We start from the raw sequence: 21,622 nt of genomic DNA, 5'->3' as shown, positions 1-21,622 counted from the left end.
TTAGGGCTAAACCAATTGGTTTGCTAACAGTTTGGTTAAATTAGCTTCAAGAAATGATTTTTTTAATGGCTGGTTAACTAACAGCAGGTTAAAATTTTAACAGATGGTTACAGGGTAACCTGCCATTAAAATAGCCATGTTTTGAACCACCAGACCCAGACTGGTTTGAGTTTTTTTGCCAGGAAGGATATAGTAACTCTTTACAACCATGGTGAGCAGAAAAGCATCTCAGCATTCAACAGCAGAAGACCACATTGGGTTCTACTCCTGCAGCCAAGAACAGAAAGTGGCCAGTGAGTGTATATTTTGTGAAAATAGGAAGGAATAGGTCTTGTAGGGCAGCAGGAGAGCACAACCCTGTGTATTTTGGTTTAATTCCCTGAAAGTGCTTCTTTGCAGCCAGTAGCAAGTCTGAGAACATTTTGTGTTTGTCTGCAGATGCAGACTAATGAGCAGAGCAGTAAAGTGACAGAGGAAAACAGATTTAAAGTGGCTTAAAGCCTTGCACAGGTGTCAGCGTGGTGCTGCTCAGGCAGAGTGATTTCTTTCACAACTAGAAAGAGAGAGGAGGAGGCATACATGATGAGATGTGAAGCTTGTTTTCTCTTTGACCTTGTAATGTGTGTGTGAACATGAGACATCACCAGACACTGCTCTCTGTCTCTCCAAACATCCGGTGATGCCACTCTGAATACCAATGCCAGCATGAGCAACTCACACAGCCAACCGGAAACACAGTGGCTTCTGAAATGAGCTCCTGTGACCATGCATTTAATGTGTGTGTGTGTCCTGTAAATCTGCACAGTCAGAAAACAGTAATGTGTTTTACTTCATTCATTACTGGCTACATTAGGATTTTCATAATTCTTCATGCAAAACGACTCAAAAACTATCAGTGAAGATGCTTTTCGTTAATGAGGACTTATCATTAGTGAGCGAGCTTTAGGCATTTTCCATTAATCCTCATTCTTGCTCTCATGCCTAGCCTTCATTCAGGATTAGGAGTATGTGGTAAACAAGTTTGTCATTTTGCAGCAGCCTGCAAGCACCTTGACACACCTTTATCTTGCTCAGCTACGGAACAGGAGCTTAATAAAGCACTTACGGGGAATAGGTAATTGGTGATTCCATGATTGGGATGCCATTTAACTCAACACAAAATTACATTGTACCCCGCCTTTCTCCCGTAGTCAGCTGGGAGAGGCTCCAGCTTGCCTGTGACCCTGTAGAACAGGATAAAGCGGCTAGAGATAATGAGATGGGAATGAAAAAATACAGTAGGTACCCTATGGGTACATGTGGCTACTGCTTATAAATAAAATTGTTTTCTGATCCCATGTCCATACAATAAAAATAGCATATATACATGTTATCAATTATACTTACCTCATCTCTTGCACATATCACCAAGCTGTGAGTAGCATCAGGGCTTGTAGTATTTTGGTTACCAATTTTGTTTACTGTGTTTTGTTCACAATACAGTGCTGTGAACTATATCTATTTTCAAAATAGTAAGAAAGCACTTGTTCATGAATTGTCTTAGAAGTATTATTTAGTACTAATGAGCACATTTTGTTTCACAAGTGTAGTGTAAAAACTCTAAAATAAAAAATTAAAGTGAATAGAAGAAGTTTGACCAATTATACTTTTAATTTTTACTCTCAGTTTTCACAAAGGAGCTGATTTATTCCCACATGGGACTTTTGTAATTGTGAACGGAGTGGATCTCTCAAAAGATTCCAACATTGTCTTCGCTGCCTTCTCAAGTTTTTGTTGAATAGCTGGAATTCTTGGCATAAATATCTGCCAAACAGTTTTTAAAAACTTACAAAACCTTTCATTTGACCTTTCAGAAGGATCAAACAAAAGTTGTGATAATCAAAAGGTCAGTTTTCTTAAAATAAACACCACTTACTTGACATTGAATCAGTAGCCATGGGCAGCATGGTGGTGTAAATGGTTAGCACAATCACCTCACAGTAAGAAGGTTCTGGATTCGAGCCTAGCAGCTAGCAGGGATCTTTCTGTTGGAGTTTGCATGTTCTCCTTGTGTCTGTGTGGGTTTCTTTCGGGTGCTCTGGTTTCCCCCACAGTTCAAAGATGTGGTTAGGTTAATATGGGATGGCCTTGGGCTGAGGTGCCCTTGAGTGAGGCACCTAACTCCCAACCAACTGCCCACCAACTTTTTTAAGTCTGTTCTTCATCTTATAATTACAGATGTGCTTCAAATTATAAATACATCCCTGGAGACTGGCGTTGTTCCTGTGTCCCTAAAAAAAGCCGTTGTAAAGCCCCTTCTTAAAAATAATAATCTGGATCCTTCAGTATTAAATAACTACAGGCCAATATCAAATTTACCATTCATTGGGAAAATCCTTGAAAAAATTGTCTTCAATCAATTAACTGCCTTCTTGATAGCAAACAGCCGTTTTGATAATTTTCAGTCAGGATTTCGTGCCAATCATAGCACTGAAACAGTGCTGATTAAAGTTATAAATGACATACATCTTAATACTGATGCGGGCAAAACATCGGTCCTGGTATTACTGGACCTCAGTGCAGCTTTTGATACTATTGATCACAACATACTGCTATATCGACTTGAACACTGGGTTGGATTGACTGGTAAAGTTATCAATTGGTTAAATTCATACTTAAAAGATAGAAGCTTCTCTGTTACCCTGGGAAATTGTTCCTCAACGTCAATGTCCTTGACCTGTGGTGTCCCCCAGGGGTCGATTCTTGGACCATTACTTTTCAACCTTTATATGCTCCCACTTGGGCAAATTATCAATAAAAATTCAATTTTGTATCACTGCTATGCAGATGACACCCAAATTTATTTCGCTCTATCACCTAATGATTATGCCCCCCTTGAATGTCTCTACCAGTGTATAGATCAAATCAATAGCTGGATGTCACAAAATTTTCTTCAGCTGAACACAGATAAAACAGAAGTAATTCTATTTGGAAAAAAAGATGAAAGACTCAAGATTACCACTATTCTTGACACAAAAGGGATGAAAACTAAAGAAATGGTTAAAAATCTTGGTGTTTTCATTGACAGCGAGCTAAACTTTGACAGTCACATGAAAGCAATCACTAAAACAGCATTTTATCACCTAAAAAACATTTCCAAACTAAGAGGACTTATGTCAAAAAATGATCTGGAAAAACTAATACATGCCTTCATCTCTAGTAGGGTTGATTACTGCAATGGCCTTTTCACAGGCCTGCCAAAAAAGACCATCAAACGACTTCAGCTGGTTCAAAATGCAGCGGCTAGGGTTCTCACACGAACAAAAAGAACAGAGCACATTACTCCAATTCTAAGGTACCTTCACTGGCTTCCAGTAAGCTACAGAATTGACTTTAAAGTATTGCTGCTGGTGTACAAATCTCTAAATGGTACAGGGCCCAATTACCTCTCTGATATGTTGCAGCAGCCTAACCCAATCAGATCTACCAGATCAAAACAGAAAAATGTACTATTAAAACCAGTTGTTAAAACAAAGTATGGTGAAGCAGCTTTTAGCTACTATGCAGTACAGCTATGGAACCAACTGCCAGAGGACATCAAAAATGCTCCTGCTGTTGGCAGTTTTAAATCTAGGTTAAAGACCAAGCTGTTTTCAGATGCTTTCTGTTAAATAATTAATATTGTCTTCTTTTTTTTATAATTTATACTTTCTCTGCATGTTTTAAATTTACTTTAATTTTAACTTTATTCTATTTTATTCTTTATTCTATTCTGCTGGGGGGGTTTTTCTCCTATTTCTACTTTATTTTATTATTTTATTTCTACTATTGTTTAATTCTTATTATTTTCTTTTAATTCTTTTAATTAATTGTTTTAGAATAAAAATAAAATTATTTTATGTAATTTTATTTCTCTATTGTTTACTGTTTTTGTTTTTACTTCTGTAAAGCACATTGAACTGCCATTGTGTATGAAATGTGCTATATAAATAAACTTGCCTTGCCTTGCCTAACTCCCAACTGCTCTGGGTATGTACAGTGTGTGTGTGTGTGTGTGTGTGTGTGTGTGTGTGTGTGTGTGTGTGTGCTCATTGCTCATGTGTGTGTTCACTGCTTCAGATGGGTTAAATGCAAAGAGGAATTTCACAAGCATGTGATTAATAAAGTTGTTCTTCATCTTAGCCTCGGCAAACCACAAGGTGAATTTCATTTATCCTTTTATCTGCCAATTATCTTCTGATACCACAACATTATAACGAGGTTTCTCTTATTTCATTTCTGATTCTGATTGGTTCCGAAGTTTATCAAGAAGTAGAATGGGTAATCAAACTTTATCAGAATAAGTGCTGATTGGTTATGAAGTTTCACTATCATTACACTCATTCTTACATTCTTACAACACGATGATATAATGGCTTCGCCACTCGTTCTTGTGCACCTTTGATAATGCAAGATCAACTGTTCGTATCGCAAGATCACGATTTGCCATTCTGGTGATTGTAATGCTTATGCATATGCACAGTGCACTATTGTTACATTCATTCTTACATTCTTATAACATGATGACATAGTGGCTACTGCCTTGCTTTGCCTCTGTGAGGTAGTAGCCACAAAAATGATTAACATGCATGGTATGGGGGCATTTAGGAACAGGGTCATACTTTCAAACTCACTTTGTGACTTTCCATATCACAATATCATTGAAAATAAAGAAAAAAGAATGAGAGAACTTAATTTCAAATGATGCAACTTCCTGTTGAACATGTGATTCATGTTACAGAGTTGCAAGAACATGATGGAACACTAAAGTTAATGAACATTTTTCATAACCTATAATGGATGCCTGGATTAATATGTTGTAAATATGAGATTCAGACATGGGTGCAGCAATAATACCTTTTTTAAGTGTTGTTGTTGTTGTTGTTTTGTTTCAAGGTAAAGTGTAGTTATAGTATGCTGGGTTATCCACAAATTCTGCTCTCTAAATGTTGTAAAGGGTTTCATTCATCTTTTTGGGTGTAGTGGCGTAGTGGTTAGCACGGTTGCCTCACAGCAAGAAGGTTCTAGGTTCGAGCCCAGTGGCTGGCGAGGGCCTTTCTGTGCGGAGTTTGCATGTTCTCCCCTTATCCGCGTGGGTTTCCTCCAGGTGCTCCGGTTTCCCCCACAGTCCAAAGACATGCAGGTTAGGTTAATATGGGATGGCCTTGGGCTGAGGTGCCCTTGAGCGAGGCACCTAACTCCCAACTGCTCCCCTGGCGCTGTTAGCATGGCTGCCCACTGCTCTGGGTGTGTGTGTGTGTGTGTGTGTGTGTGTGTGTGTGTGTGTGTGTGTGTGTGTGTGTGCGTGTGCTCATTGCTCACGTGTGTGTGCATGTGTGTGTTTGCTGCTTCAGATGGGTTAAATGCAGAGAGGAAAATTCATCACACAAGTGTGTGATGAATAAAGTTGTGCTTTCTTTCTTTAAGTTATAGAGCAATATTCAAAGTTGATGACTTATATCCAAAAGTTACATTAATATATGCAGGGAATCTCACAGACTGGTGATTCAGAGATCAGCTCACCTTTTCTTGGACTTTAAAGGATGATCCTTTTTACTAATTAATAGTGTCATATTCATTTATTTAATGTCAGCCTCAAATATATATATATATGAGAGAATGGATATTACATGGTTGCGTGAAGATATGAAGTTTATCTTCAAGTGGTGAACATATTCACGAGTGAGTGAAGCAAATGAGTGAAAATATTTTCAACACGAGAAGATAAACTTCATATCTTTGCACCACTGTGTAATGTTCTTTATATTATATGGACACATTTACAAAAAATATATGCAGTTCATGTACGACTCGATTTCGTGGAACAACTGTTAAATATGCCACTTAGATCCATAATTTTCGTATGAAAAATATGAGTTTTTCAACACAAGAAGACAAACTTCATATCTTCAAACCAATGTGTGATTTTCTTTTTATTATATCAACACATTCACAAAAAAAAGTACCCAAATTTATCAAAACAATCCATTGATTTCCTCAGGAGTGACATATAGAGATTTATGTCAGGGTTTTGGTTCTCTATGACCTGGCTGTAGCTTGTATGAAAAATACGAGTGGTGTATTTCCTAGTAAAACACCCATGTCCGTATAATATTTATTTATTTAGTTAGTTAGTTAGTTAGTTAGTTAGTTAGTTAGTTAGTTAGTTAGTTAGTTAGTTAGTTAGTTAGTTAGTTTAGTTTAGTTTATTTACAACCCAAAACATACATTTCAGCATGTCTCTCTGAATAGGTGTGTAATTAGTCTGTAGTTATAATTTTCGTATTAAATCCTTACACTCTGAATACAGGTTAAAGTCAGGCCAAATCTGCCTGAGAAAGAAAGCATTGAATTTAAACGTATCACATCCATGACATCAGGGTTGAATGTGGTAAAGTTACACTAGCTTTAGTACTCATGTAAAATTGTTTATCAATAGAATATCAATGAAAGTTAAGACAATGTTGGTGAAGGAAAAAATCAAGTGGCTTCAGTTCAATAAAGAAAAAGAAAGGGGCCTAGAACGTATCCCTGAGGAACACCTTGTGTAACAGCATCAGTGGTTAATTTTAGCAATGGTTTTCCAATGATTATAAAGCTTGCCAAAGATCAGTAAGGGTAACATCAGAGAGACATGAGATGAGTGTTTTTGCCTTACAGTATCAAACGCAGCACTTATGTTTAAATGGCGAGGGATACAGAATCAGCGGAGAAATGGCAATCGTTAGAAATACCTAAAAGGCCTTTCTCAGTGCTTTTCAGTGTACAAAAACCAGTTAGAAATCATTTGAAAAGATTACTATTGATTTTTAAAGATAGCAGCAGGAAAGGGAAGGCTAATGTATGACTGTATTGATATAGTGTTTTAAAGATTGGCAGGGACAAAAACACAAACATGTTGATGAGGTGACAGAAGTAGCTGAAAGCCATATCACTTTCCACTTTCCAACGTATGACTAAAAACATGAATCAGGAGAGAGATGCTGAAAATAAACAATGAAAGCAATTATTTTTGGTGAGAAACACCAATGAAATCACTGGAAATAAACACTCAAGTGTATAAACATGGTCATTAACAGAATTTCTTCGTTTGCATATTTGCATATTTTTTGCATATTGAGAATGTAGGTTAATCATGTTTTCACCTGTGATCTTAGCTATCTAGCATTAATAAACAATTATTAAAACATCATGAGTTTTTCACACTATTTTTCCTCTGCTAAAGCATTACACATCAATCTGAGGTTATAATATTTCATGAAACACTATACATACTATATGTGTATGTTTTTTGTTGACAAAACTGTAAGAAAATCAGACATATGTGATGTTCAAGCCGGAATTACGTTCACTATGTATGCACAGGGGTGGCATGGTTGTGTAGTGGTTAGCGCTGTCTCCTCATGGCAAGAAGGTCCTGGGTTCAAGCCCAGTGGCTGATGAGCGCCTTTCGGTGTGGAGTTTGCATGTTGTCTGTGTGGGTTTCCTCTGGGTGCTCCGATTTCCCCCAAAGACATACAGGTTAGGCTAAATGGTGGCTCTAAATTGACAGTAGGTGTGAGTGTGAATGGTTGTTTGTCTCTGTATGTCAGCCCTGCGATGATCTGGTGACTTGTCCAGGGTGTATCTCGCCCATAGTCAGCTGGGATAGGCTCCAGCTTGCCCATGACCCTGCACAGGATAAGCGGTTATGGATAATGGATGGATGTATACATGGTGATATGAACAGCCCAATCTTGTAGTATTTCCTAGTTTATGGGTGATTTTGATTTGTTTTTCATTCAAATTGGTAATTTACCCACACATTTGAGGGAAATGTTGATGTCTTATTTTCATTGTAACTACACATCGCTATTCCACAACAACCCAATTCCAAAAAAGTTGGGACGCTGTGTAAGCTGTCAACAAAAACACAATGCAATAATCTGAAAATCATGGAAACTCTATATTTCATGGAAAATAGTACAAAGACAACAAATCAAATGTTGAAACTGATACATTTTATTTATTTATATACACTCATTTTGAATTTGATGTCAACAAGACGTTTCAAAAAAGTTGGGACAGGGGCATGTTTACCACTGTGTTTCATCACCTCTACTTTTAACAACACTCTAAACATTTGAGAAGTGAGGAGACCAATTGCTGTAGTTTTGAAAGAGAAATATTGTCCCATTTTTGCATGATATACAATTTCAGTTGCTCAGCAGTCAAAAGGGTCTCTTTTGTCATATTTTGCACTTCATTTACCCACACATTTGCACCAAATGTTTTAAATGGGAGATAGGTCTGGACTGCAGCAGGCCAGTTTAGCACCTGGACTTTTTTACTCCAAAGCCATGCAGTCCCAAGCATCCCAACATTTTTGGAATTGGGGTTGTATTACATCACCTCTATAAGACTTAGTAACTAGGTGCTAGCTAAGTTGTTATTCTCATGCATTAGCTAGTGAATACTCGTTCTCAATGAAGTTCCAATAAGAAATTGCCAATAAAATTTCTATGGGATTTTCTCATAGGAACTTTTTTGTGTCACAGGGTGGCCAATTCAACAACAAATTCCAATGGAAAACTTACATATGGGATTTCTAATGTCTCATGGGAATTGTGTATATTTAATCTGGTGCCAAATTGTCAATGAGTTTCCAATGGGGAATTCCCCATGGAATTCCAGTTGGATTGTATCATGGGAGTTGTGTATGTTTCATTGGGTGGCCAATTTACAATGAGTTTGTTGGGAAATTCCTATAATATTCCTATTGTGTATTCCAATTAATTACATTACATTAATGGCATTTAGCAGATGCTCTTATCCAGAGTGATGTACAACATACCCAGAGCACCTGGCGAGCAGTTGGGACTTAGATGCCTTGTGCAAAGGCACTTTAGCCATTCCTGATGGACCAGGAAATCAAACCAGTGACCTTTTGGTCCCAAAAGTGCTTCTCTACCCATTAGGCCATGGCTTCCCCATGGGAATTCACTCCGGGTTTCCAATCGGAAATTCCTCCTGGGGTTCCTATCAGATTTTCTCATGGCAATGTTGTATGATTATATAGGATGGCCAATTCATCTCCAGTTTCTAATGGATAATTCACCTTGGGGTTCCAATGGATTTTCTCATTGTGACAAAAATGAACAGCTTTTGAGTGTAACAGGATACAAATTTCTATACTATCATTATTCTCCTATTTAATAGATTATTTTGGCCACACGGTGGTGTAGTGGTTAGCACGGTCGCCTCACAGCAAGAAGGTTCCGGGTTCAAACCCAGCAGCTGGCGAGGGCTGTGTGGAGTTTGCATGTGTGCAGCTGTGTGGAGTTTGCATGTTCTCCCCGTGTCCGCATGGGTTTCCTCCGGGTGCTCTGGTTTCCCCCACAGTCCAAAGACATGCAGGTTAGGTTAACTGGTGACTCTAAATTGACCATAGGTGTGAATGGTTGTCTGTGTCTGTGTGTCGGCCCTGTGATGACCTGGCGACTTGTCCAGGGTGTACCCCGCCTCTTGCCCGTAGTCAGCTGGGATAGGCTCCAGCTTGCCTGCGACCCTGTAGAACAGGATAAGGCGGCTAGAGATAATGAGATGAGATGAGGATTCAAATTTCTATACTATCATTATTCTCCTATTTAATAGATTATTTCGGCGGCACGGTGGTGTAGTGGTTAGCACGGTTGCCTCACAGCAAGAAGGTTCCGGGTTCAAACCCAGCAGCTGGCGAGGGCCTTTCTGTGTGGAGTTTGCATGTTCTCCCCGTGTCTGCATGGGTTTCCTCTGGGTGCTCCGGTTTCCTCCACAATCCAAAGACATGCAGTTAGGTTGATGTGAGGCGGCCTTGGGCTGAGGTGCCCTTGAGCAAGGTACCTAACCCCTGACTGCTCCCCGGGCGCTCTGGTGTGGCTGCCCACTGCTCCAAGTGTGTGCGTGTGTTCACTGCTTCAGATGGGTTAAATGCAGTGGATGAATTTCACTGTGCTTGAAGTGTGCATGTGATGAATAAAGGTTTCTTCTTCTTAAATGTGCAGTACATGCTACTGTTTGAACACATATATTCAAAAAGGGCTTAATGAGCTTATTTCTGATTTGGGTGAACATATGACTGTTTTTTATTGATCTTTCTGATAGATTATTAATGGATTAAAGGATGGCTGTAAATGTAGCTAATTTGCATATGAGTGTGAACTAGTATAGATGCTCTATAGTTGCATGCAATGAGCAATAAATTCACTGCTGGATTGTATCTCAGTTACACACAGGAGAGTGTGTGTATATTAGTAGCACAGGCATGTGATAAGCAATAATCCACTGATAGCATCGTATATCCATGTCAAAAAATGTGCAGGGGAGTATGTGTGTGTGTGTTTTTCTCTGCAGCAGAGGCATTGCCTGATCGTGCCATAGTAACACGCATATGATTATATGATGAGTCATCCAGTGCTTGGTTCAGCATGGATGGCTTAGTAATGAACACGAAGCTTGACCTGCAAGGCATGGAAGTTAAATAATTGAAACGACCAAATGAGTTACTGTGTGTGGTTATGCATGTCAGATTGCCAACAGGATCAATAATTGATTAGAAAGACCCTGAATGGTGACAAGAGAGACAATAATGCTCTAAACAGATGATGGAGAGATATTTCAGTCCTTTTTAAATGGAAATTACACCAAAGTAAAAAGTCACTTCAAGCATCTTTGTATAATCTATTTTTTAGGGCTGTCAAGTGATTAAAAAATTTAACTAATTAATTACATACTCTGTGGTTAATTAACCTAAATTAATCACATACATCAATTTTTGCTTTTAAAAATATTTCAATTCAAATGCATTTTGGCAGATGAGTGAATCAATGAATAATCAACATTATAGACTTTAAAGTTTAACATTTCTTTTATTATTATCATTGGGCGGCACGGTGGTGTTGTAATTAGCACTGTCACCTCACAGCAAGAAGGTTTTGGGTTCGAGCCCAGTGGCCGACGGGAGCCTTTCTGTGTGGAGTTTGCATGTTCTCCCTGTGTCTGCGTGGGTTTCCTCCGTGTGCTCCGGTTTCCCCCACAGTCCAAAGACATGTGGTTAGGCTAACATGGGGAGGCCATGGCCTGAGGTTGGACTGAAGTGATCTTGAGCAAGGCATCTAACCCCCAACTGCTCCCTGAGCGCTGTAGCATAGCTGCCCACTGCTCTGGGTATGTGTGTGTGCTCATTGCTCACTTGTGTGTGCATATGTGTGTTCACTGCTTCAGATGGGTTAAATGCAGAGGTTAAATTTCACTGTGTGCTTAAGTTTTTGCTTCAGTGTACGTGTGACAAATAAAGGCTTCTTGGCTTCTTCTTCTGTTATTATTATTTTCACTATTCAATAATGGCCATAACAATCAAAAATGTGACCTAATATGCTGAGGAAATAAATTTAGCATGGTTAATGCAAATGACTGAAGTTTCCACTGAACTGAAACTTCAGTCATTTGCATTAACCAGGTAAGAAATCCTTCACAAAAGCTCTGTAGAAAACTCCATTGTCGTTGCAGCATTGCTCGTGACACGGCTGTCCTAACTGAAGTCCAGTGATCCCCAATCAACACAATATATCCAGCTCCTGCCACTACATCTTCTTTTGTTCTCTTTTCTGTGTCGTAAAGCTGCTGGATTTTGGACACAACTGTGTTTCTTGATGACGGCTTAAAAGTTGTGTCAGAAGATGCTATCTGTAAAGCCTCTGCTAACCCCCTGTCCTCTATCACCAAAACTGGTCTGTAGACCATTGCAATCCATTTCGCAAGGGAGTTAGTTAGTTGGTCACAGGTTGACTTGATAAGTTTGCATCTGAACACCTGATCGAGTGTGGCTTGACAAAGCTGACTGCTCATGTTAGCATCAAGCAGTGTGCTATCTCATACCTCCAGGTTTGCTCCTAAATGCTTTGTGTTGAGGTGATATTTCAGACTTGGTGAACTCCTATGGTATGAAAATTACTTATTGCAGAAAATGCAGAGAACGAAGCTCCTGTCAACAGTTCCATCTGGGTGTTTTTTTTTAATGTAAACGTTCCATTCACTGGACCAAGCAGCATGTTCTCGTCTGCCTCTTTCATTTTACAGTCACTTGTGGCCAGAACAGCACTGGGTCAAAGGTCACTACGGAATGCAATTAATCAGAGTTAATTTTTAACACATTTTTTCTGTGATTAATTAATCAAAATTAACAGGTTATTTTGACAGCCATATTTTTTTCCTTAACTCGTTCTTCTGCATATCTCTTGAATCATCTTTGACTCACAAGTCATGCTGTAATTCCAAGACAACCAACAGACATAAAAGTCAAAGAAGCTTCTTTAGTATTTTTTGGCTGTTGACAAGCCAACTTAAAGGTGCATTACCATCACTGACTGGGCTGGAGTGTGGAACAGGAGATATTGGGGGAAAAAACTACATTCTTTTAGCAATTTCTGTTTCTTTGAAATACTTGATAAAGTGATATATCAGACTTGGTGCACTCCCCCATTTTGTTTTTCTCTACTCATGGTATATGACCTGATAGCCTAGTAGTAGAGTAGCCAATCAGAGCGTGCGATTGCTCATATCCAGTGAATGTGGATAGAATAATACTGTATATTCAAAATGTTGAAAAATAAATCTCTGGGACTCTATGCAGTGCAATGTCTAACAACATGGAATATAAGAAAGCCAATAGTACAGCTTATAACATTACAAGGGTATTTCAAAAAGTTCTGGGCCTCACCTGGAAACAAGGGGTATAACTCCCATTTTGGGGTATAGGTGTATACTATAAAGCCAGATATCACTGTCCACAAAAACTCAAATATTAGAAGCAATAAAAGAAGAAAGAAGACACAGCACAGGTGGCAGTGGCAGAAACAGCCAAATGTTGCTTTGAAATGTTGCTCCATGCACCTTCCTCACCCAACCTGGTACTGTCTGAATTCTATCTGTTTCCCAAACTGAAATCCCACTTAAGTGGCCACCATTTTCAGAGTGACGATGAAGTCATCCATGCTGTTGAGGAGGATCTGGAGGCTCAAGATGTGACCTTCTTCCATGAAGGGATAGTGACGCTTGAACATTGGTGGACCAAGTGCACTGAAGTTAAAGAAGACTATGTTGAAAAATAATGCAAGAACAATCTTTCTCCTTTGATGTTTTCTGGGTGAGTCTGAGAACTTTTTGAAGTACCCTTGTGTGACAGATCCTGATGTGGCTTGAGCACAGAAGCACGGCAGGTGAGAGTTGATGTTCACACTTCCACTTTATTTTTAAATATTTTGTTCAGCTTTCCAGCTTTATCATTCACCCATATACACACGCGCACACATGTGTGCGTGCACACACACACACACACACACACACACACACACACACGTGTCCTAGTTGGGAGAGACTCTTCTCTGCTGTACCCCTCGTTTTATGCTCCATCCCTGCAACAAACACACACACACACACATTGACACCAGGTGTAATGACTTAGCCACTTGCCTTCCCCGACCCTGCCCTCCATTCACAAACTGCCACTTGGCCACGCCCCCACTGCCACATACCCCCACCGCCCGACTCAGACCCCCCCCCAACGGGACAGGAAGTCCGCCAACACCATCTGTGCCCCTGGCCTGTGGACCACCTCGAACTTAAACAGCTGGAGGGCAAGATACCAACGGCTGATCCATGCATTGGCATCCTTCATGCGGTGGAGCCACTGGAGGGGTGCGTGGTCCGAACAGAGGGTGAAAGGGCACCCCATCAGGTAGTATCGGAAGGTGAGGACCACCCACTTGATGGCAAGGCACTCTTTTTCGATGGTACTGTACTTGCTTTCATGCATCGAGAGTTTACAGCTGATGTACAGCACAGGGTGCTCCTCACCCTCCACCTTCTGGGACAAAACAGCACCCAGCCCTCTGTCCGATGCGTCAGTCTGCAAAATAAAGGGGAGAGAGAAGTCAGGGGAGTGCAAAAGTGGCCCCCCACACAGTGCAGCTTTTACCTTAGAGAACGCCTGTTGGCACTGCTCCGTCCACTGGATCGGATCTGGAGCCCCCTTTTTAGTGAAATCGGTTAACAGGCTGGTGACATCCAAATAATTAGGTATAAACTTACGATAATAGCCAGCCAGCCAGTCCCAGGAACTGTCTCACCACCTTTCTGGTCTTGAGCCTCGGGCAGGCCACAATCACTGCAGTCTTGTTAATTTCAGGATGCACCTGCCCATGACCCAAGTGGAACCCCAGATACCATACTTCCACCCACCCAATTGTACACTTTTTCAGGTTAGCTGTGAGGCCCACATGCCACAGCGACTTTAGAACAGCCCTCAAATGTTCCAGGTGCCATGGCCAATCATGGCTATAGATAATAATATCATCGAGATAGGCGGCAGCATAGGCGGTGTGAGGGTGGAGGATCCTGTCCATGAGCTGCTGGAACATAGCAGGAGCCCCAAACAACCCAAAAGGAAGCATGACAAATTGGTGTAACCCAAACGGTGTGGAAAAGGTCTTTTTTTTCTCAGGATCGAGTCAAGGGGATCTGCCAATGTCCCTTTTTAAATGCAGTGTCGAATAAAAGCAAGCAGAGCCTAACCGATCGAGCAACTCATCAATGCGAGGCATTGGGTATGCGTCAAATTTAGACACCGCATTGACATTTCTATAGTCCACACAGAACAGAACTGACCCGTCGGTCTTGGGAACCAGGACCACTGGGCTGCTCCAGTCACTGTGGGACTCCTCAATTATGCCCATCTCGAGCATGGCTTTGAGTTCATCCTGAACCACCTTTTTTTGTGTTTGGGCAGGCGGTAAGGGCGGCTACGCACCACCACCCCTGGGGGCGTCTCAATGTGGGGTTCTATGAGATGGGTGCAGCCGGGTAGGGGTGAGAACACGTCAGAAAATTCCTCCTGTAACTTGGCTACCTCTGTGAGTTGGGTCAGTGAAAGGTGGTCTCCACAAGGGACTGGAGTGGTTCGAGATGTTACTTTGGTTACCTCCGGCCCCAGCTCTGCCTTCTCTGGGACTACCGATGCCAATGCCACAGGGACCCCCTCATTCCAACGTTTTAACAGGTCGAGGTGGTAAATTTGCAAAGCCCCACCCCTATCCATTCGCCTCACCTCATAGTCAACGTCTCCGACTCGCCATGTGACCTCGAAGGGCCCTTGCCACTTGGCGATTAATTTGGAGCTCGACGTGGGCAATAATACAAGCACTTTGTCTCCTGGTGTGAACTCCCTAAGGCGTGTGCCCCTGTCATACAGTCAGATTTGACATTCTTATGCCTGCCATAAATTCTCTTGGGTTAAGTGCGTGAGGGTGTGGAGTTTTGCACGCAGGTCGAGAACGTATTGAATTTCATTCTTGCTAAGCGAAGGTCCCTCCTCCCAGTTTTCCCATAGCATGTCCAAGATGCCACACGGCTTATGCCCATATAATAATTCAAACAGTGAGAAACCTGTGGAGGCTTGCAGGACCTCTCATACTGCAAATAACAGGGGTTCAAGCCATTTATCCCAGTTACGTGCATCCTCACTTACAAATTTCCAAATTATGTTTTTGAGTGTTTGATTAAAATGTGGGCGGCACGGTGGTGTAGTGGTTAGAACTGTTGCCTCACAACAAGAAGGCCCAGGTTTGAGCCCCGTGGCCGGCGAGGGCCTTTCTGTGTGAAGTTTACATGTTCTCCCCGTGTCCGCGTGTGTTAGGACTTGGACTGTTTTGGCCTCTAGAGGCCGCTGTTATTTCCTTTTTGTGTCATGTTTATTTTGGCCTCTAGAGGCCGCCACTGTTCCTGTGTTTTGTGTTTTTGTTAATTGCCTGTTTGTCCTGATTATCTTCACCTGTGTCCTTAATTAGTTTGTGTATTTATACCCCTGAGTTCAGTCCTCTTGTCACGGAGTCTTTGTGCTGTTATGTTTATCTCCAGTTTCCTCTATACCGTGTTCTTTGTTTTGCACTTTGCTTTTCTTTTGGATTTAGTAGTGACTGTGTTTTGTGGATCTTCTGAGCTTTTGCATTTTTGCCTTTTTCTTTTTGAACTTTTGGATTATACTCTTTGTTTTTGTTTTTTTGTTTTGCCCTGGATTGTATATAGTGTACATAGTATAAATAAACCTTTTGATACTTTTTTCTACTTCCGCCTCACGCCTCTGCATTTGAGTCATCCCCCTGGTGGCCTAGTGGGGGTTTGCTGGATCATCACACCAACGAACCAGGTTCGAATCCCAGCAAAACCCTAACAGAAAGACTCCGTCATGACTGACTCTGCTTCAACTGTCTACCCGGCCAACCTTCAGGGAATTATGGCAGCTTTGACACGCTTCAGAGCGACCATGGACGCTCATGGACGTACGCTCACCAGCCAACGTGAGGCCCTTGCTCGCCACGAGGAACTGCTTCAGCAAATTGGGAAAACCCTGGCACAGCTGACATCTCTGCCTGCATCTCCTCATCCTGATCCAGCTCCTGCTCCTGATCCAGCTCCTGCTCCAGTGCCTCCTGCCATGCTGCCTTCTTCACCTCGCGAACCCAGCCTTCCTGCACCACAGAGGTATGACGGCAAGCACAGTGAGTGCCGAGAGTTCCTTACCCAGTGTCAACTCACCTTTGAGCTTCAGCCTACCACCTACACTACGGATCGCTGCAAGATTGCCTTTGTGATAACCTTATTAGCTGGTAAGGCGCGAGCCTGGGCTACTGCTATCTGGCAGAGACAGGGACCTGAGTGCTTTGACTTCCAGCTGTTTTCTGAAGAGATGCTTCGGGTCTTCGATCAGACAGACATCAGTACCGACGCAGCCCGAAAGCTCATGTCCATCCGGCAAGGAGGAAGCGTCGCAGATTACGCCATCTCATTCCGAACGCTCGCAGCAGTAAGTGGATGGAACGAGACTGCCCTGGTGTCAGCCTTCCACCATGGTCTGTCTGACCCTATCAAGGACGGTCTGGCCTCTATTGGATGCCCAAGTGACCTCGAAACCCTCATCTCACATGCTATTCGTCTGGACAACAGGATGAGAGAACGCCACCAAGCCTTGAGCCCCCCCAGCCTCCCTACCTCTACCTGGAAACCATCTACCTCCTTCAGTGACTGTCCAGAACCCATGCAAGTGGGTCATACTCGCCTCTCCGCATCTGAGAGGGAGCGCAGAAGGAGGGATAAGTGCTGCATCTACTGTGGCAAGCCTGGTCACTTCCGAGCATCATGTCCCGAACTCTTGGGAAAAGGACCGCCCCGTCCAGCCGAGGGAGGGTTGTGACGGGGCCTACCCTCTCTCCCGGACTCCCTGGCCAAGGAATCTACATCCCGGTCTCCATCTCCTGGGGTGAGTCTGTCCACTCTTGTCAAGCTTTGATAGACTCAGGGGCGGCTGGGAACTTTATGGATATTCACTTCGCCCAAAGCATCAATATACCTACTGCACCTCTTGAAGTCCCTCTGTCTGTGTCTGCCCTCGATGGCCAAGCATTAGGTGATGGAAGAGTCACCCAAGTTACTTCTCCAGTCTTCCTCCAGTCTCAAGGTCACAAGGAAGAAATATCCCTGCACCTGATTCCTTCACCTGAGTTCCCAGTTATTCTAGGCCTTCCTTGGCTTACTCGCCACAACCCTCGCATAGACTGGGTAACAAGCCAGGTTGTGGAATGGGGCCCTGCATGCCATGCCTCTTGTCTTCTCTCTAGCTCTCCTGTGTCTCCTGCCGAGCCCCCTGATCTCACCGAGTTATCTCAAGTTCCCACAGAGTACTGGGATCTCAAGGAGGTATTCAGCAAGAGCAGGGCCGCCGTTCTTCCTCCGCACCGGGCCTACGACTGTGCCATCGACTTGCTCCCTGGGACTACCCCTCCTCGTGGCAGACTGTTTTCCCTCTCTCAGCCAGAACGCAAGGCCATGGAGGAATACCTCAAAGACGCCCTGGTCTCTGGGTTCATTCGACCCTCCACCTCACCTGCTGGTGCCGGCTTCTTCTTTGTCGGCAAGAAGGATGGGGGGCTCCGACCATGTATTGACTACAGGGGCCTGAACAAGATCACTGTCCGCAACCAATATCCCCTTCCGCTGATGTCCACTGCTTTCGACCTGCTCCAAGGCGCCACCGTCTTCACCAAGTTGGACCTACGGAACGCATACCACCTCATCCGTATCCGACAGGGTGACGAGTGGAAGACTGCCTTTAACACCCCGTCTGGGCACTACGAATACCAGGTGATGCCCTTCAGACTCACCAATGCACCAGCTGTTTTTCAGGCCCTAATCAACGATGTCTTAAGGGACATGATTAACCTGTACGTTTTTGTCTACCTCGACGACATCCTTATCTTCTCCAAGACCGTGCAGGAGCACCGCCACCATGTCCGCCAGGTTCTCCAGAGGCTGCTACAGAACAATCTGTTCGCCAAGGCCCAGAAATGCGAATTTCATGTTCCCGAGGTCTCCTTTCTGGGATTTATTGTACGGACAGGCCAACTCCAAATGGACCCTGCCAAGACCCTGGCCGTCCGGGATTGGCCTACTCCCAAGTCCGTTAAGGAGGTTCAGCGGTTCTTAGGATTCACTAACTTCTACCGCAAGTTCATCAGGAACTTCAGTTCTGTGGCAGCACCCATGTCAGACCTCACCAAAAGGACAGGTGGATCTTATGTCTGGTCTCCTCAGGCAGAAAAGGCATTCAAAGACCTCAAGGACCGCTTCTGCACGGCACCCATTCTGGTCCTCCCAGACACCTCCCAACCATTCATCGTGGAGGTGGACGCCTCGGACAGTGGTGTCGGCGCGGTGCTCTCTCAACGTTCGGAAGGAAAGCTGCACCCCTGTGCTTACTTCTCCCACCGCCTGAGTCCTGCGGAGTCCCGGTACGATGTGGAGGATCGAGAACTGCTAGCGGTCAAACTGGCCCTTGAGGAGTGGAGGCACTGGCTGGAGGGAGCGCAACATCCATTCCTGGTTTGGACTGACCACAAGAACTTGGAGTACCTCCAGCAAGCCAAGAGACTGAACCCTCGACAGGCTAGGTGGGCCCTGTTTTTCAGTCGGTTTGACTTCACCCTCTCGTACCGCCCCGGCTCCAAGAACACCAAACCTGACGCACTGTCCAGGCTGTTCTCTGCCACTAACAGGGAGAATGAAGTTGGGCCTATTATCCCGGTGTCCCGGATTGTGGCCCCTGTCCACTGGGGTATTGAGGAGGCTGTTCGACGAGCCCAACACCAGGACCCCGGTCCTGGGACGGGGCCACCGGGCCTCTTGTACGTCCCACATCAAGCCCGGGCCAAGGTTCTCCAGTGGGGTCACTCTTCCCCTCTCACCGCCCACCTGGGAGCTCGGAGGACCCTGGACTTCCTGAAAAGACGCTTCTGGTGGCCTAACATGGAGAAGGAAGTAAGGTCATTTGTCCTGTCCTGTGAGGTTTGCACCAGAACCAAGAACCCACGACAGTGTCCCCAGGGTCTCCTGCATCCTCTGACCATTCCCCGGCGTCCCTGGTCCCACGTGGCAGTCGACTTCATCACAGGTCTCCCTGAGTCACAAGGTAACACGGTCATTTTGGTCATAGTTGACAGATTCTCCAAGGCCTGCCGCTTCATACCACTGTGCAAACTCCCCTCTGCTCTTGAAACAGCTAAACTTATGTTCAATCATGTCTTCCGAGTCTTTGGTCTTCCACAGGACATCGTCTCAGACCGAGGGCCCCAGTTCTCCTCCCGAGTGTGGCACGGGTTCTGCAAGGTCATCGGAGCCACTGCCAGCCTCTCCTCTGGGTTTCACCCACAGTCCAATGGTCAGACGGAGAGGCTCAACCAGGACCTGGAAACCACCCTGCGAGGCCTGGCTATGGATAACCCGACATCGTGGAGCACCTGGCTGCCATGGGCAGAGTACGCCCACAACACCCTGCAGTCATCGGCCACCAAGCTGTCGCCATTCCAGTGCCAATTCGGGTTCCAGCCACCTCTGTTTCCGGACCAGGAGGAGGACGCGGGGGTGCCCTCGGTCAACCAATATGTGAGACGGTGTCGCAAGACCTGGAGCAAGGTCAGGAAGACCCTCATCCAGACCTCCAGAACTAACCAGACTCAGGCCAACCGCCATAGAACACCTGCACACGCTTTCCGCCCTGGGCAGCGGGTTTGGCTGTCCACTAAGGACCTTCCGCTGCGGGTGGAGAACCGCAAGCTTGCTCCTCGCTACATTGGCCCCTTCAAGGTGGTGCGCAGGGTGAACCCTGTCTCCTACCAGCTCCAGTTGCCCCGGACTCTGAGGATCAACCCCACTTTCCATGTTTCCCTGTTGCGGCCCGTACTTACGTCTACGTATGCCCCTGCCCCTAGGAACCCCCCACTCCCCCGCATCTTCCAGGGGCAGACTGTGTTCACTGTGCATCGCCTGCTTGACTCCCGCCGGGTCCACGGTGGGTTGCAATACCTGGTGGACTGGGAGGGCTATGGTCCTGAGGAGCGCTGCTGGGTTCCTGCTCGGGATGTCCTAGATAAAGAACTATGTCGGGACTTCCATTCGGCCCATCCGGATCACCCTGGGAACGTCAGGAGACGCTCCTAGAGGGGGGGGTCCTGTTAGGACTTGGACTGTTTTGGCCTCTAGAGGCCGCTGTTATTTCCTTTTCATGTCATGTTTATTTTGGCCTCTAGAGGCCGCCACTGTTCCTGTGTTTTGTGTTTTTGTTAATTGCCTGTTTGTCCTGATTATCTTCACCTGTGTCCTTAATTAGTTTGTGTATTTATACCCCTGAGTTCAGTCCTCTTGTCACGGAGTCTTTGTGCTGTTATGTTTATCTCCAGTTTCCTCTATACCATGTTCTTTGTTTTGCACTTTGCTTTTCTTTTGGATTTAGTAGTGACTGTGTTTTGTGGATCTTCTGAGCTTTTGCATTTTTGCCTTTTTCTTTTTGAACTTTTGGATTATACTCTTTGTTTTTGTTTTTTTGTTTTGCCCTGGATTGTATATAGTGTACATAGTATAAATAAACCTTTTGATACTTTTTCTACTTCCGCCTCACGCCTCTGCATTTGAGTCATCCCCCTGGTGGCCTAGTGGGGGTTTGCTGGATCATCACACCAACGAACCAGGTTCGAATCCCAGCAAAACCCTAACAGCGTGGGTTTCCTCCGGGTGCTCCAGTTTCCCCCACAGTCCAAAGACATGCAGGTTAGGTTAACTGGTGACTCTAAATTGACCGTAGGTGTGAATATGAGTGTGAATAGTTGTCTGTGTCTATGTGTCAGCCCTGTGATGACCTGGTGACTTGTCCAGGGTGTACCCCGCCTTTCGCCCATAGTCAGCTGGGATAGGCTCCAGCTTGCCTGCGACCCTGTAGAACAGGATAAAGCAGCTAGAGATAATGAGATGAGATGAGATGATTAAAATGCTCCACTAAGCCATCCGTTTGTGGGTGATAGACACTGGTGCGGATAGACTTAATCCCCAATAACCCATACAGTTCGCACAGTGTGTGTGACATAAATGTAGTGCCTTGGCCTGTCAGGATTTCTTTTGGAATCCCGACCTGGGAGATAATACAGAAGAGCGCTTCTGCAATACTGCATGCAGAAATATTGCGGAGAGGCACTGCTTCTGGATATCA

This window comes from Neoarius graeffei, chromosome 2, assembly GCF_027579695.1.
Source record: "Neoarius graeffei isolate fNeoGra1 chromosome 2, fNeoGra1.pri, whole genome shotgun sequence".
NCBI lineage: Eukaryota > Metazoa > Chordata > Actinopteri > Siluriformes > Ariidae > Neoarius > Neoarius graeffei.
Note: the sequence above shows the minus strand (reverse complement) of the source record.